Raw genomic sequence first — 13,881 nt, 5'->3', positions numbered from 1 at the left:
CTATTCCGAGGCAAGCGGGACTAGCTAGCGGGACCCCGTGTCCCTGTCCGTGCGGACCATCTCTCGCGGCCGTGGTCTCGGAAGGCGGCCTGGGCTAGCGGTCTCGTAAGGGACTAGCGGACCTCCCGTGTCCCTGTCCGTGCGGACCATCTCTCGCGGCCGTGGTCTCGGAAGGCGGTCTGGGCTAGCGATCTCGAAAGGGACTAGCGGGACCCCGTGTCCCTGGCCTTGCGGACCATCTCTCGCGGCCGGGGTCTCGGAAGGCGGCCTGGGCTAGCGGTCTCGTACGGGACTAGCGGGACCCCGTGTCCCTGTCCGTGCGGACCATCTCTCGCGGCCGTGGTCTCGGAAGGCGGCCTGGGCTAGCGGTCTCGTAAGGGACTAGCGGGCCTCCCGTGTCCCTGGCCTTGCGGACCATCTCTCGCAGCGGGGGTCTCGGAAGGCGGTTTTGACTAGCGGGACCCCGTGTCCCTGGCCTTGCGGACCATCTCTCGCGGCCGGGGTCTCGGAAGGCGGCCTCGGCTTGCGGTCTCGTACGGGACTAGCGGGCCTCCCGTGTCCCTGGCCTTGCGGACCATCTCTCGCAGCCGGGGTCTCGGAAGGCGGTCTCGACTAGCGGGACCCCGTGTCCCTGGCCTTGCGGACCATCTCTCGCGGCCGGGGTCTCGGAAGGCGGCCTCGGCTTGCGGTCTCGTACGGGACTAGCGGGCCTCCCGTGTCCCTGGCCTTGCGGACCATCTCTCGCAGCGGGGGTCTCGGAAGGCGGTCTCGACTAGCGGGACCCCGTGTCCCTGGCCTTGCGGACCATCTCTCGCGGCCGGGGTCTCGGAAGGCGGCCTCGGCTTGCGGTCTCGTACGGGACTAGCGGGCCTCCCGTGTCCCTGGCCTTGCGGACCATCTCTCGCAGCGGGGGTCTCGGAAGGCGGTCTCGACTAGCGGCACCCCGTGTCCTTGGCCTTGCGGACCATCTCTCGCGGCCGGGGTCTCGGAAGGCGGCCTCGGCTTGCGGTCTCGTACGGGACTAGCGGGCCTCCCGTGTCCCTGGCCTTGCGGACCATCTCTCGCAGCCGGGGTCTCGGAAGGCGGTCTCGACTAGCGGGACCCCGTGTCCCTGGCCTTGCGGACCATCTCTCGCGGCCGGGATCTCGGAAGGCGGTCTCGACTAGCGGGACCCCGTGTCCCTGGCCTTGCGGACCATCTCTCGCGGCCGGGGTCTCGGAAGGCGGCCTCGGCTTGCGGTCTCGTACGGGACTAGCGGGCCTCCCGTGTCCCTGGCCTTGCGGACCATCTCTCGCGGCCGGGGTCTCGGAAGGCGGCCTCGGCTTGCGGTCTCGTACGGGACTAGCGGGCCTCCCGTGTCCCTGGCCTTGCGGACCATCTCTCGCGGCCGGGGCATCGGAAGGCGGCCTCGGCTAGCGGTCTCGTACGGTACTAGCGGGACCTCGTGTCCCGCAAGATTCGCTGCGTATTTTACCGCAGCTGGCGGCGAAGAATCTGAGTGCCCGTGTTCCGAGACTTATTTGGACATAGAAATTTTCGACCGATTTCGGTTCGGTGAAAATTTTCTGCGTATTTTCCCGAAGCCGTCGACCTGAGATCTGAGATTTGGTCTTCCGAGACGGTCGATAGTACCGCTGGCAAGGTACAATAGGTAAAATGGAGTACCGCTGAGGACAAAAACATTCCTATATATATGGGAGAAAAAAAATTTTTGACTCTCGCGACTGGCCTACCCACTAGACGTGGTCTCCCCGTAGGCATTAGCAGACAGTCGCGGGACATCGGGCGCTTCCCTCGTCTCGTACGGCAGCGCGCTTAGACCGAGGTCTGCTAGGGCCACCCAAACCCTACGTAGTCGCTCGGTCCGGCCTCGAAGCAGGAGGCCACAATACGGCGCTAGCTAGCTACCCAGGCCTGGTCGGTAAAAACCCCACAAACGTGCGGGAACGACCTCGTCTCGTACGTGCGACAGCGCTCTTGGACCGAGGTCTGCTAGGGCCACCCAACCCGTACGTAGTCGCTCGGTCCGGCCTCGAAGCAGGAGGCGAGAATACGGCGCTAGCTAGCTACCCAGGCCTGGTCGGCGAACCCCCTACCCTGCGGGGGCCACCTGCCCGTGGAGCGGCGAAGCAGCCAGCTTGGAAAAGGCAAGAATCTCGGCCGCCGAAGCGGCTCGCAGTGGTCCCGGCCGCATTCACACCCGGCCAGCGGGAAAAATACCACAGGCCTGCCCTCGGTGGCGCGAACGGGGACTAGTGGACGAACTAGCAGTCGGTCCCGAGACGCTCGCAGTCGGTCTCGGCTTCCGTGCCCTCGATACGGAGAGCCTTGACGTGTCCTGCCAGCTCGGCGCGGTCTTTCAACCGAAGCCGGGCGGCGACCAGTCGAACGTAGTACGGGGGCGCTCGCTCGCAGCGGTTGCGGTGAATCGGCCGCGTCTCGCAGCTTGAGCTCGAAGCGTCCCCTGGGCTAACGTCTCTGCAATCGGTCGGCTGGCTGGTAGGCCGCGCGTGTTCCCCCAGCGGAACGAGAACGCGCAGCTGCCGAACGAAGCCTAGCCGGCCAGAGACGAGCCCAGTGCGAGAGAGTCGGATATAGAGGCTCGCAAAGCGATTTCACGGGCGACTCGCGCGGGTAAGGCCGTGAACACGGTCTCGCGAACGTAGTCGCCCTAGGGGACGAACGAGAGCGGCTGGCCGCTGGCTCGCAGCTGCTGCCCAGGGCAGACTAGTGTCGGCAGGTGGACACGCACGGTAGTAGGCGAATCGAACGCGGGGGACGCCCCGCGATGCCGAGGCCGGTTCCGCCATACCAACGCCGGAAAGCCCGAAGCAGCAGCCGGTGAACTAGCACGCTAGCCGCCAGTCCCAGAAACACGTTTCGTCGTCGCTGCCCGAGCGAGAGCGCAAGCGAGCAGTTGCCGCTCTCGCAGGCGGGCGTGCGTAGGCGTACGTGTACAACAGTAGCTATCTGGTTGATCCTGCCAGTAGTCATATGCTTGTCTCAAAGACTAAGCCATGCATGTCCAAGTACAAGCCTTCACACGGCGAGACTGCGAATGGCTCATTAAATCAGTTATGGTTCCTTAGATCGTACAATCCTACTTGGATAACTGTGGCAATTCTAGAGCTAATACATGCAACGAAGCTCCGTCCCTCGCGGGGAAGAGCGCTTTTGTTAGCCCAGACCAACGCGGTCGCCGCAAGGCGGCCGCAACGCGTGGTGACTCTGGACAACTTTGTGCCGATCGCACAGCCTCGCGCCGGCGACGTATCTTTCAAGTGTCTGCCCTATCAACTGTCGATGGTACGTGCTATGCCTACCATGGTGATAACGGGTAACGGGGAATCAGGGTTCGGTTCCGGAGAGGGAGCATGAGACACGGCTACCACATCCAAGGAAGGCAGCAGGCGCGAAAATTACCCAATCCCGACACGGGGAGGTAGTGACGAAAAATAACAATGCGGGACTCTTTCGAGGCCCCGCAATTGGAATGGGCACACTTTAGATCCTTGAGCGAGGATCGATTGGAGGGCAAGTCTGGTGCCAGCAGCCGCGGTAATTCCAGCTCCAATAGCGTATATTAAAGTTGCTGCAGTTAAAAAGCTCGTAGTTGGATCTCGGGCACAGGCTTGCGGTACGTCTCGCGGCGGTCACCGCTCGTCCTGGCCTCCCGGCCGGCGTCACCGTCCCCTGGTGCTCTTGACCGAGTGTCTCGGGCGGCCGGCACGTTTACTTTGAAGAAATTAGAGTGCTTAGAGCAGGCCCTGGTCGCCTGTATAATTGTGCATGGAATAATGGAATAGGACCTCGGTTCTATCTGTTGGCTCTCGGAGCGCGAGGTAATGATTGATAGGGACTGACGGGGGCATCCGTATTGCGGCGCTAGAGGTGAAATTCTTGGACCGTCGCAAGACGAACGACAGCGAAAGCATTTGCCAAGCATGTTTTCATTAATCAAGAACGAAAGTCAGAGGCTCGAAGACGATCAGATACCGTCGTAGTTCTGACCATAAACGATGCCAACTGTCGATCCGCGGTGGTTTCTCGAATCCCTGACCCTGCGGGCAGACCCCGGGAAACCGAAGTATCTGGGTTCCGGGGGGAGTATGGTTGCAAAGCTGAAACTTAAAGGAATTGACGGAAGGGCACCACCAGGAGTGGAGCCTGTGGCTTAATTTGACTCAACACGGGGAACCTCACCCGGCCCGGACACTGTGAGGATTGACAGATTGAGAGCTCTTTCTTGATTCGGTAGGTGGTGGTGCATGGCCGTCGCTAATTGGTGGAGCACGGTCTCGCGAACGAAGTCCAATAACAAACGAGACTCTGGCCTGGTATATAGCTCGGGCGTCTGCCGCTGCGCCCGTGTAGAGCTTCTTAGAGGGACTAGTGGCGTTTAGCCACGCGAGATTGAGCAATAACAGGTCTGTGATGCCCGTATATGTTCGGGGCCGCACATGCGCTACACTGAATGGATCAGCGCGCGTCTTGCTTGGCCCGAGAGGGTCAGGAAATCCGTTGAACCCCATTCGTGGTAGGGATTGGGGCTTGCAATTGGTCCCCATGAACGAGGAATTCCTAGTAAGCGCGAGTCATCAGCTCGCGTTGATTACGTCCCTGCCCTTTGTACACACCGCCCGTCGCTACTACCGATCGCTCCAGTCAACGAGCTCTTCGGACTGGACCCTTGGGCCGGCTTCGCGGCCGGCTCTCGGTGCGCCGAGAAGATGCGCAAGTTGACCGGGGTAGAGGTCGTAAAAATCGTAACAAGTTATCCGTAGGTGAACCTTCGGATGGATCATTACCGAGACCCTAGTGTTCGCATACTCAGGCGAACGATGGTACTCGAAACCACCGGCCAGTCTCGCTAGCGCGGTCCCGGTAACGCGGGGACCTGCGCTGCGGCGACGAAGCCGACAAAGTCGAGCGTGCGGCCGAGGTACTGGCTGCCGCCCGCAATACTAGCCCACGTTGATGGCGGCGGCGTGTTCCGACAAGCTGGAAAACGCCGGGGCGAAATGCGAACGGACGTGGAATCCGCCTTAGCGTCCGGACTGTGGGGTACCTAGGGGGCTCGCAACCCCGACGCCAGCGAGACCGCTTGCTCGGTTGTCTCGCGAGGTTCAAAGAGCGGCGACGTAGAGTCGCTGTCGCCCCGATTGTTGTTCCCAAACACTCGGTCTAGACCAGTAGTGTGTCTACTGGTCACCCTAGAACGCAAGTCTTCGCTCGCCCTGCACGGCGTCGAAGCGCGGGCCTCTGGCTGCCTCACGGCGGCCGCGAGTCGACCCGTCAATGTGCAGACATGGCTATGTGCCTGTGCCTCGCATGTCCGAGTGTCGGTTAATATACGTACTCCCGAGCAATCAGTGTCTTCGCAGTCCTTCAGCTGGGGACTCGGACACCACGAAGCCGGGCTCTGACGCGTCGCACTGGCTTGGCCAGCCGGTCCGTCCGTCTCGAGACCATATATGTGGCGGTCTCGGCGCTAGCGTGCACTCGCGAAGCGGCGTGACGACAGGGCTCGACGGGCCTCTGGTTTCCCGCAGCCGAAAGGCGACCTTCGCGCACGCTGCCCAGCCACGAAACCTGTACCCTTTCTTTGCAAAGGCGTACATACCATAACCGACCTCGGATCAGACGAGATTACCCGCTGAACTTAAGCATATCAGTAAGCGGAGGAAAAGTGGGTCGGCTAAACGTACTCCCGAGCGATCAGTGTCTTCGCAGTCCTTCAGCTGGGGACTCGGACACCACGAAGCCGGGCTCTGACGCGTCGCACTGGCTTGGCCAGCCGGTCCGTCCGTCTCGAGACCATATATGTGGCGGTCTCGGCGCTAGCGTGCACTCGCGAAGCGGCGTGACGACAGGGCTCGATGGGCCTCTTGTTTCCCGCAGCCGAAAGGCGACCTTCGCGCACGCTGCCCAGCCACGAAACCTGTACCCTTTCCTTGCGAAGGCGTACATACCATAACCGACCTCGGATCAGACGAGATTACCCGCTGAACTTAAGCATATCAGTAAGCGGAGGAAAAGAAACTAACGAGGATTCCCTCAGTAACGGCGAGTGAAGCGGGAAGAGCCCAGCACCGAATCCCCGGCTCAGACGGGCCGCGGGAAATGTGGTGTATAGGCGGCCGATTGGCGTCTCCGACCGGTCTTCGAGTCGTGAGACAGGTAAGTTTTACCCTACTGTTGACACAGAGTCGTCGCAATGGTAATCCTGCTCAGTACGAGAGGAACCACAGGTTCAGACATTTAGTTGAGACCTTCGACTAGGAGATTTGTCCGCATTCAGACGGGCATTTCTCCCGTATGTCGATCGATGCTGGTCTCGCAGTGATGTCCCTGGTAGGCATGCTACTGAAAAAGACTAAGTCCACTAACGCTGGCTTCGACTAACGGGACCATCTGTCCGCACGCAGACGGGCATTTCAACCGTATGTCGGAGCCGTGTGATGTCCCTGGAAGGCACGCCAGTGAAAAAGACTAAGTCCACTAACGCTGGCTTCGACTAACGGGACCATCTGTCCGCACGCAGACGGGCATTTCAACCGTATGTCGGAGCCGTGTGATGTCCCTGGAAGGCACGCCAGTGAAAAAGACTAAGTCCACTAACGCTGGCTTCGACTAACGGGACCATCTGTCCGCACCCAGACGGGCTTTTCTACCGTATGTCGGAGCCGTGCTCACGCAGCTGAGTGTCACTGCGGTGAACTGGCTAACAAACACCAACGAAAACGTGTACTGGTAGGCTTATTTTTCTTACGAAAAATTACAAGTCCACCAGTCGACCCAGGGAGGGGATGCTTTCACGTTTTTCGGGCTATGGAGCCGCTGGTCGTGTTTGCGTGCGTTGACACTTTGACACTTTGAACGCAGAGTAGCATACAGCCTTTCAGCTGACGGACGGACGGGGCCAGGCCAGGAAGATTCGCTCGCATCTAGACGGGCGTTTCTCTCGAATGTACTGCTGGGGCAGTGTGTCTCGGTGGTTGGCCTACGGTGCCGCTGATCGTGGTCGTATACATTCATACTTGCAACAATTTCATTGTGTATTGGCTGGAAATACTGAACCAGACGGGCGTTTCTCTCGAACGTACCGCTGGGGCAGTGTGTCTCGGTGGTTGGCCTACAGTGCCGCTGATCGTGGTCGTATATATTTATACTTGAACATTTCGAAGCATTTCGAAGCATAGACGCATAGGCCCTACTGCGTAGTGTCGCTGAGGTGGTTGCTCGACGGTACCGCTGATCGTGGTGGTATATATTTATACTTATCTTAAAAAATCGGAAATTTCGCATATCGGGCGCTTTTTTCCTCTCCCTAATTAGCTTCCTGTTATAATGGCGCAGTCATTTTGTTTTTCGAACGAGCCTTGTTGTACATCGAAACTATTCTAGTGTGAACTTATGAACTGTTATCTTCTAAACCGCTCGATAACTAATTGCATAGTCAAGATTTCATCAATAAAATTAGTTTTTATCTTATGAGCGGCATGTTTTGTATTAAATATTGGATATGGTTAAGACTTCATGATTTAAGAAGCACAACGCATACTATTTTTAAATGTTATACATACCAAGCAAAGAAAAGAACATAAAATTAGATAGAATTTCAAATAAGACATTGTTATCAAGGACAAAATTGACATAATCATTGTCATCATAATATCATCATCAATCAATCAATCAACCAATAATAATCATCATCATCATCATTATTATTATCATCATCATCATCATCATCATCATCATCAACATCATCATCATCATCATCATCATCATCATCATCATCATCATCATTACTATTAAGATCGCAATCATCACCGTCTTCCTCGTTATAATTATAATTTAGTAATCAAAGCAGAAACGTGATTTCCATATGTTCAAATCGACAGCAAACCGAAAACAACATCTCTTTCCGATCTTTATTTGTGTGACATTTCAATACGATCTATATTTCGCGTAAATTTATGAAAAAAGAAACATTATTTCCTCCAATTACTTGAATATGATATGCTTGGAAATACAGTAAACAAAATAGTCATACTAAATAAGTTAATTGCTCAGACAAATGGGGTTTTCGCACAATATAGAAATTTCGGTTTTTCTTCATACCTGCTAATAATGGAATATACAATGCATTTCACAGCGCCACTTTTATTGGCAGTTTAGTGCTAAAAGTCTAATGTTCATTTCAAATTATAAGAGAGCTGAATAAGTAGATACATGCACATTCCGAAATGGCCATCGAGAATCAAAACTATAATGTATTATTATAATGTAGATTAGATGCGTAACTTCAAACTTGGCAGGCAATCCAGCATGCTGTATTTTGGGGAAAAAATATGTCCTCAAATACGATCCAATCTACGTTCATACATTTTCGGTAACTCTCTGCATTTATTCATTAAGTATTGGCTATTTGAAATACGGAATATATCGTGCCTAATGCCTGCGATTGGGAGTTGTTTAGTTTCATTTTCGTGTTACACATATAATGTTTTTAATTTGGTTAGTTTGACAAGGGGCGCGTAAATAAAACAATAAACTGGTGATTTCTGATAGTATATCAACATTTTCGTATACACCTACAGTAAACTACAGTAATATGTTAAATGTTCTTACCTGGGACTCCATTTCTGTTGGTCATGCCTAATGGCAATAAGTAATCGAAGTAAAATGATATTTTCCCTCAATTAAAGGATTCGTATCTCTTTCGATTTCAATGTTAAAACACACTTGTTTTCCAATATCAGACCAATTGTTATCAGAAACCGTTATTAAACGAATATGTTAATTGTGTATCCCGATCACTTTCATTTACTGAAACATACTGCCACATAATTAACTTGCGTTTCTCTTGAATATCACATCATTTTACTTGATTTTTAATATCTGTGTAAATCGCGCTAGGAAAACATAAACGATACGTTGGCAAACCGGATTAAGTCTATATTTAGAGAATGTATTTATACTGACAAGCGAATCAAATTTGTATGGTTTTCGGTTTTCCGACTTACAAATATGGATCATCAATATTAACATGGTACTGATCTTTATGCGTGAATATTAACGTACCGTTCAGACAAAAAAAATAGTTTCTGTACTGGCAGAGATTTGAATCGACTGAATAGTACTTACATGTATACGGTCATGGGGTGGTATTCCATAAACATCTTAAGTCATTTCTTAAATAATTTCATTAAAGGTCAAAATTACAATGTTTTGTATTTCTTTACTAAATAAGGAAACACATGTTTTTGTGGTGTTCCTTAAATAAAATTTAGAAAATGATGTTATTTTCATGTAAATCTTGATGACAAACTATTACAATATCAAATGAAACACTTAAGAAATTTTCCCAATTTAAGGATAAGAATAAAATTTAACTTAAGATGCTTCTGAAATACGACACCAGGTCTCTTCAACTTGTGCAAAACGCTCAAGAACAAAACCGAATGCAAATATGAGACACAACCCATGCGTAAAATGTATGCCAACTTCATCACTGCCAAGTCATTGTTGTTGAGCTTTAACATTATGCAATTAGTAATCATGCGAAAAAATGTAAAAAGGGATCCTTACATATAAATACATTTTCCCGTGAGCAATAAGTATTTAACATTGATATTAATCGACACAATTTTAATGCGTTGAAAACGCTTAATTGGAGTGTTGCTTTTAAGCTATCTTTAAACTTTGTTGAGATTCTTTAACAACATAAGGGACAAGATTTCAGATTAAATATTTAAATCGTAAATGACAAGAAGTTTAAACGGTATAATCAGGGGCGCCGGTTCAAACCAAGGCGGAGCTCACCTTTTATTTACTCTTATTATACTTCAGATGATATAATGTTTAGATCTATCAAGTAAAACGATTATAAGGATTCTTCAACAAATGACAATGTAAGTTAAAACGGCTTTTAATTTAAACTTTAAATATAATGAAAATATATACACAATAAACGTGTCATAATTAGCCCATTTTTATTGAGCTTTTGAAAGACAGACAACTGAACTTATTAGAAACATATTAATACATAACATGCGTATATGTTAACATATATTAAAACAACAATGGACACTAAATCATCTTACCAAGTTAATTAAATAGTATATTATATATAATACAATGTTGTTTGAAGTAAATATATACCATTTACAAAGGTAATATAAACAGACATCGTAGACGTATCTTAGCGAGATACTGTACAGTATATGTATTATAAGACAATATATACATATTAAAGGGATATACATATAAACTAACTGTCATGGTTTTCTCTAGCCCTAGTTAAATGACGCAAACATTACACTTCAATTTTTTTTTCTGGGTCACATATGTTATTCGCACTATTCAAATATATGAATACTATCACTCTAGATAAGACAAATGACCGTTTAAGGTGTATACACGAAGAATGTCATGTGAAACATATTTATCACAATTCTAATACACAGCATACATAATTCACCTAGTATCACAGTTATTTTCCCTTCTCGGTCTCCATCGTTCATCTCATGTCTTGAAATACGCTTTATATCATGCAAAGTTTTGTTGTATGTCTCAATCGTGTGCATATTTACATTATTATAGCTGAAATAAACCACGAGGAATTTCAAGAGCACCCCATTAATATGTATCTACTTTTTGTTTTTTGTTTTTCTCTTTCGGCTTTACACCAGTCGCATCGTCAGTATGAGGTGACACATTAGGACCTTATGACGCGGATGCTTCATCCGTTGTGGAACTGCTGTTAAGTAGTTAAACTGTTATACTTGGATAGTTAACATATACTAATAACGTTATAAACGCGTTACTGCTGATGTTTGTGAGTTCCAATAATTCAGCAGACATCAACATAGAAATATGCACAGTATACCAGGTTTGTATTTCGTATTTTCCATCCTCTCCATAGCTGTAGTCACCACGAGATCCGCTGTCCCATCGGACCTGATAATCATGATAAAAGCGTAATTTTTTGTTGTCATAATATCATCGGCTGTTTTGTATAATTTTCGGTCAGTTTATGTTGTTTATTTTCAAGTAAATTTATAAATATTTTGACAATGATGAATGAACGGAATACCAGCAAGTGTAAAATACAGTCAGTTTGCTCAGCATGAAAACCAGTTCAGGTTCTCTAAATCCCGCTAAATAAACTAAGCTGTATTAAGCCAAAACCTTCTGTATTTCAAACAAAGAAATCTGAACGTATGCAGAATTGTACTACATTAACAAGAGCTTTTTACCAAAGCACAACACGGTCAAATGTATGGGCTTTTTTGTTCACGAGATGAAGCAATAATTTTGGTGCAGTTATTTCAGTTTATCAGCTTAGAAATAAAGTTATGTTCTAAGTCTCAGAGAAAGAGAGGCAATGGCCGTAAAAAGGATGTGATGGCAAATGAATTGGTCATGAAGCCAGCTAGCCAAATGTTAGTTGGTTAACTGACCGTTGTTATATGACTATGATACTGTAGAAAACGGCGATGTATTTTTTAAAAATAATTTTCAAAGTATGATTTCTGCAAAGGATTTGTATTTTAGTATACATCAATGCTTGTTGGTTTTATTTGTTTTCAGATAAACAATAGTTTGTTATTGGTAGAATCAGTGGGTCGAAAGAAAAAGTTGAAAAAGTTAAAAAATTGTCATTTCGTGAATTCGTGTCCAGGTCACTTCATTAATGATGTATAAAATGAAAATAGAATGGATCTGGTTACGTACACGAGCCTTTGGTAGTTGGACTCGAATGACGATGCCAGTGTTCCACTCATGAAATACAGTTGAAATGCATACATCTTTAATAAAATGATTTTATTTAAATTAAAATCCTTTATGTTATACCTGGCTTTACTTTGCATCCGACGGCAATGTTCTCTCCTGGTTTCACAGTACGTTGCTCTTCCGCCAATACAATCTCATACACACCGTGTATTCCATATGTTTGAGTGTAGAGCAAGTTATTATATTTCTCCCAACTAACCCATTCTCTTGAAACTGTAAACATGACATTCGTGACACGAATTGTATATGCAATACACTATTACTGTGTAATTCGAGTTGAATGATTTATTAATTGTATGAGTAAATTATTTGAAGAATTCGTTCATGACATGGAGACAGTTCCAAAAAAATCTAAAACCAGTTAAATAACAAGTTTTATAAAACAAAATAAAGTTTAAATACAGTTGTGACAGTAAGAATAGCTAATGCAAACTATGCTCGCCTTCCTCTGAATGACCAACAAATGTTCCGGGCTCATTGTCGTCGTGATCATCAGTCATTGGCCAGTCTGGGCCACGTCATACGCGTGACCCGATCTTCGGCAATGTTGTGCTCGTACTTTCAGATTACAGCGTTCCTCTATCTGGTCGTTTTCTAAACTCCTGAATACGCCTCCCGGATTCAATTCGAATATTCTACATATCTGCCTTGTATATAAAAACATCATTTACCTATATAATACACATATTTTGTCTAACAACGGCAACCTACCCGGTATGTGGTTTGAAATCACGAACATCGGATTGACAGTCCAGCAGACTGTGTGCCAAATCAAATATCTAAAGAATCGAGATGCGGTATCAAACATTCGTTATGTATCGAGATACTGATCACGTGCCGGCATCTTCAATACAAACCTCATGAAGCATGTCGATTCCCTCAAATGTGATGCGACATTTATGACATATGTCACAACATCGTGGCAATATTATTCGGGTATTTCTGTCTAACATGTGTACATACAATTCATGCTGTTAAGACGGAGTCTGAATTGATTTCATACAATATACGAAGGGAATCTCGTAACTGTCAGATGCTTGGTATTTCTATCCTCGGGACAGCGCCCTAAAATCCCCGAAACAGTGTCCTACACTATTTCCATATTCTTATGTTTACATGTAGGTGTATCGTAGCAATGCCTTAATGAAAGAAAAGGTTTAGTTACCTGGTCATCGCTCGGCATGTCTGGCGGTCTTTCTAGCCTTCAAGAAATAAAAGGAATATTTACCTGGTCTTATCTCGACATGCCTGGCAATCTTCTGAAGTCAAACATGAGTGACGTCATATTAAACTCTCCGGCCTTTGTCAAGATGAATGATAACATTCAATTATCCCAAATGAACATGCATATCCATGCAGTTCAAAAATGCAATTCTGTTTACATATACAACCAATTTGGCAGATAAGTATTATTGTTTATCTTACCTAGAGAAAATGACGTCTAGATATTCTTCGTCCATCTGTATATGTGTACACTGTTTTGTCGCTTGACTTAAGAACATTGACAAAGTCCTGAAGAGTTGTTATTAAATATGTTAGGCAGACATTGATTGAAATCATGAAATAAATACGGTATATATTACATGTGTAATATACTTTTTAAGCGTTTGCATTGGCTTAGCTTTCGTTTATTGACCCATCGCATTTTGTTATTTTGCTAAAATGACGCTGCAACGTCAAATGACGTCACGAAATGTAAACAACATTCGGGATTTAACATTATGTTTGCGTAAATATGTACTTAATATGCTCATTTAAAAGCATGTGATAAAAAAGATCGGACACTCGTTGTCATATCATACCATATTTTATTAAACTCGTCCACGAAATTCGTTAGTAAGCTCGCCAAAGGCTCGTTTACTTATTAAATCTCGTGCCACTTATTAAATTTATGTTCATATGTGTAAAGTTAAGCTCTTAAAAAGTAAAATTATTGCCAAGTATATCAACTTAAAGATACAAAAGCTTTGAGAGAACTATCGTCCGAAAACCTCGTCGATCGTTTCTACCCTGCGAATGTCGGGTCCTTTTAACTACAGTGTTTCATTCGGTCGATAGTCGCTGATAACAATAATTTTG

The sequence above is a fragment of the Dreissena polymorpha genome, chromosome 3 (genome assembly GCF_020536995.1).
Source record: "Dreissena polymorpha isolate Duluth1 chromosome 3, UMN_Dpol_1.0, whole genome shotgun sequence".
NCBI lineage: Eukaryota > Metazoa > Mollusca > Bivalvia > Myida > Dreissenidae > Dreissena > Dreissena polymorpha.
Note: the sequence above shows the minus strand (reverse complement) of the source record.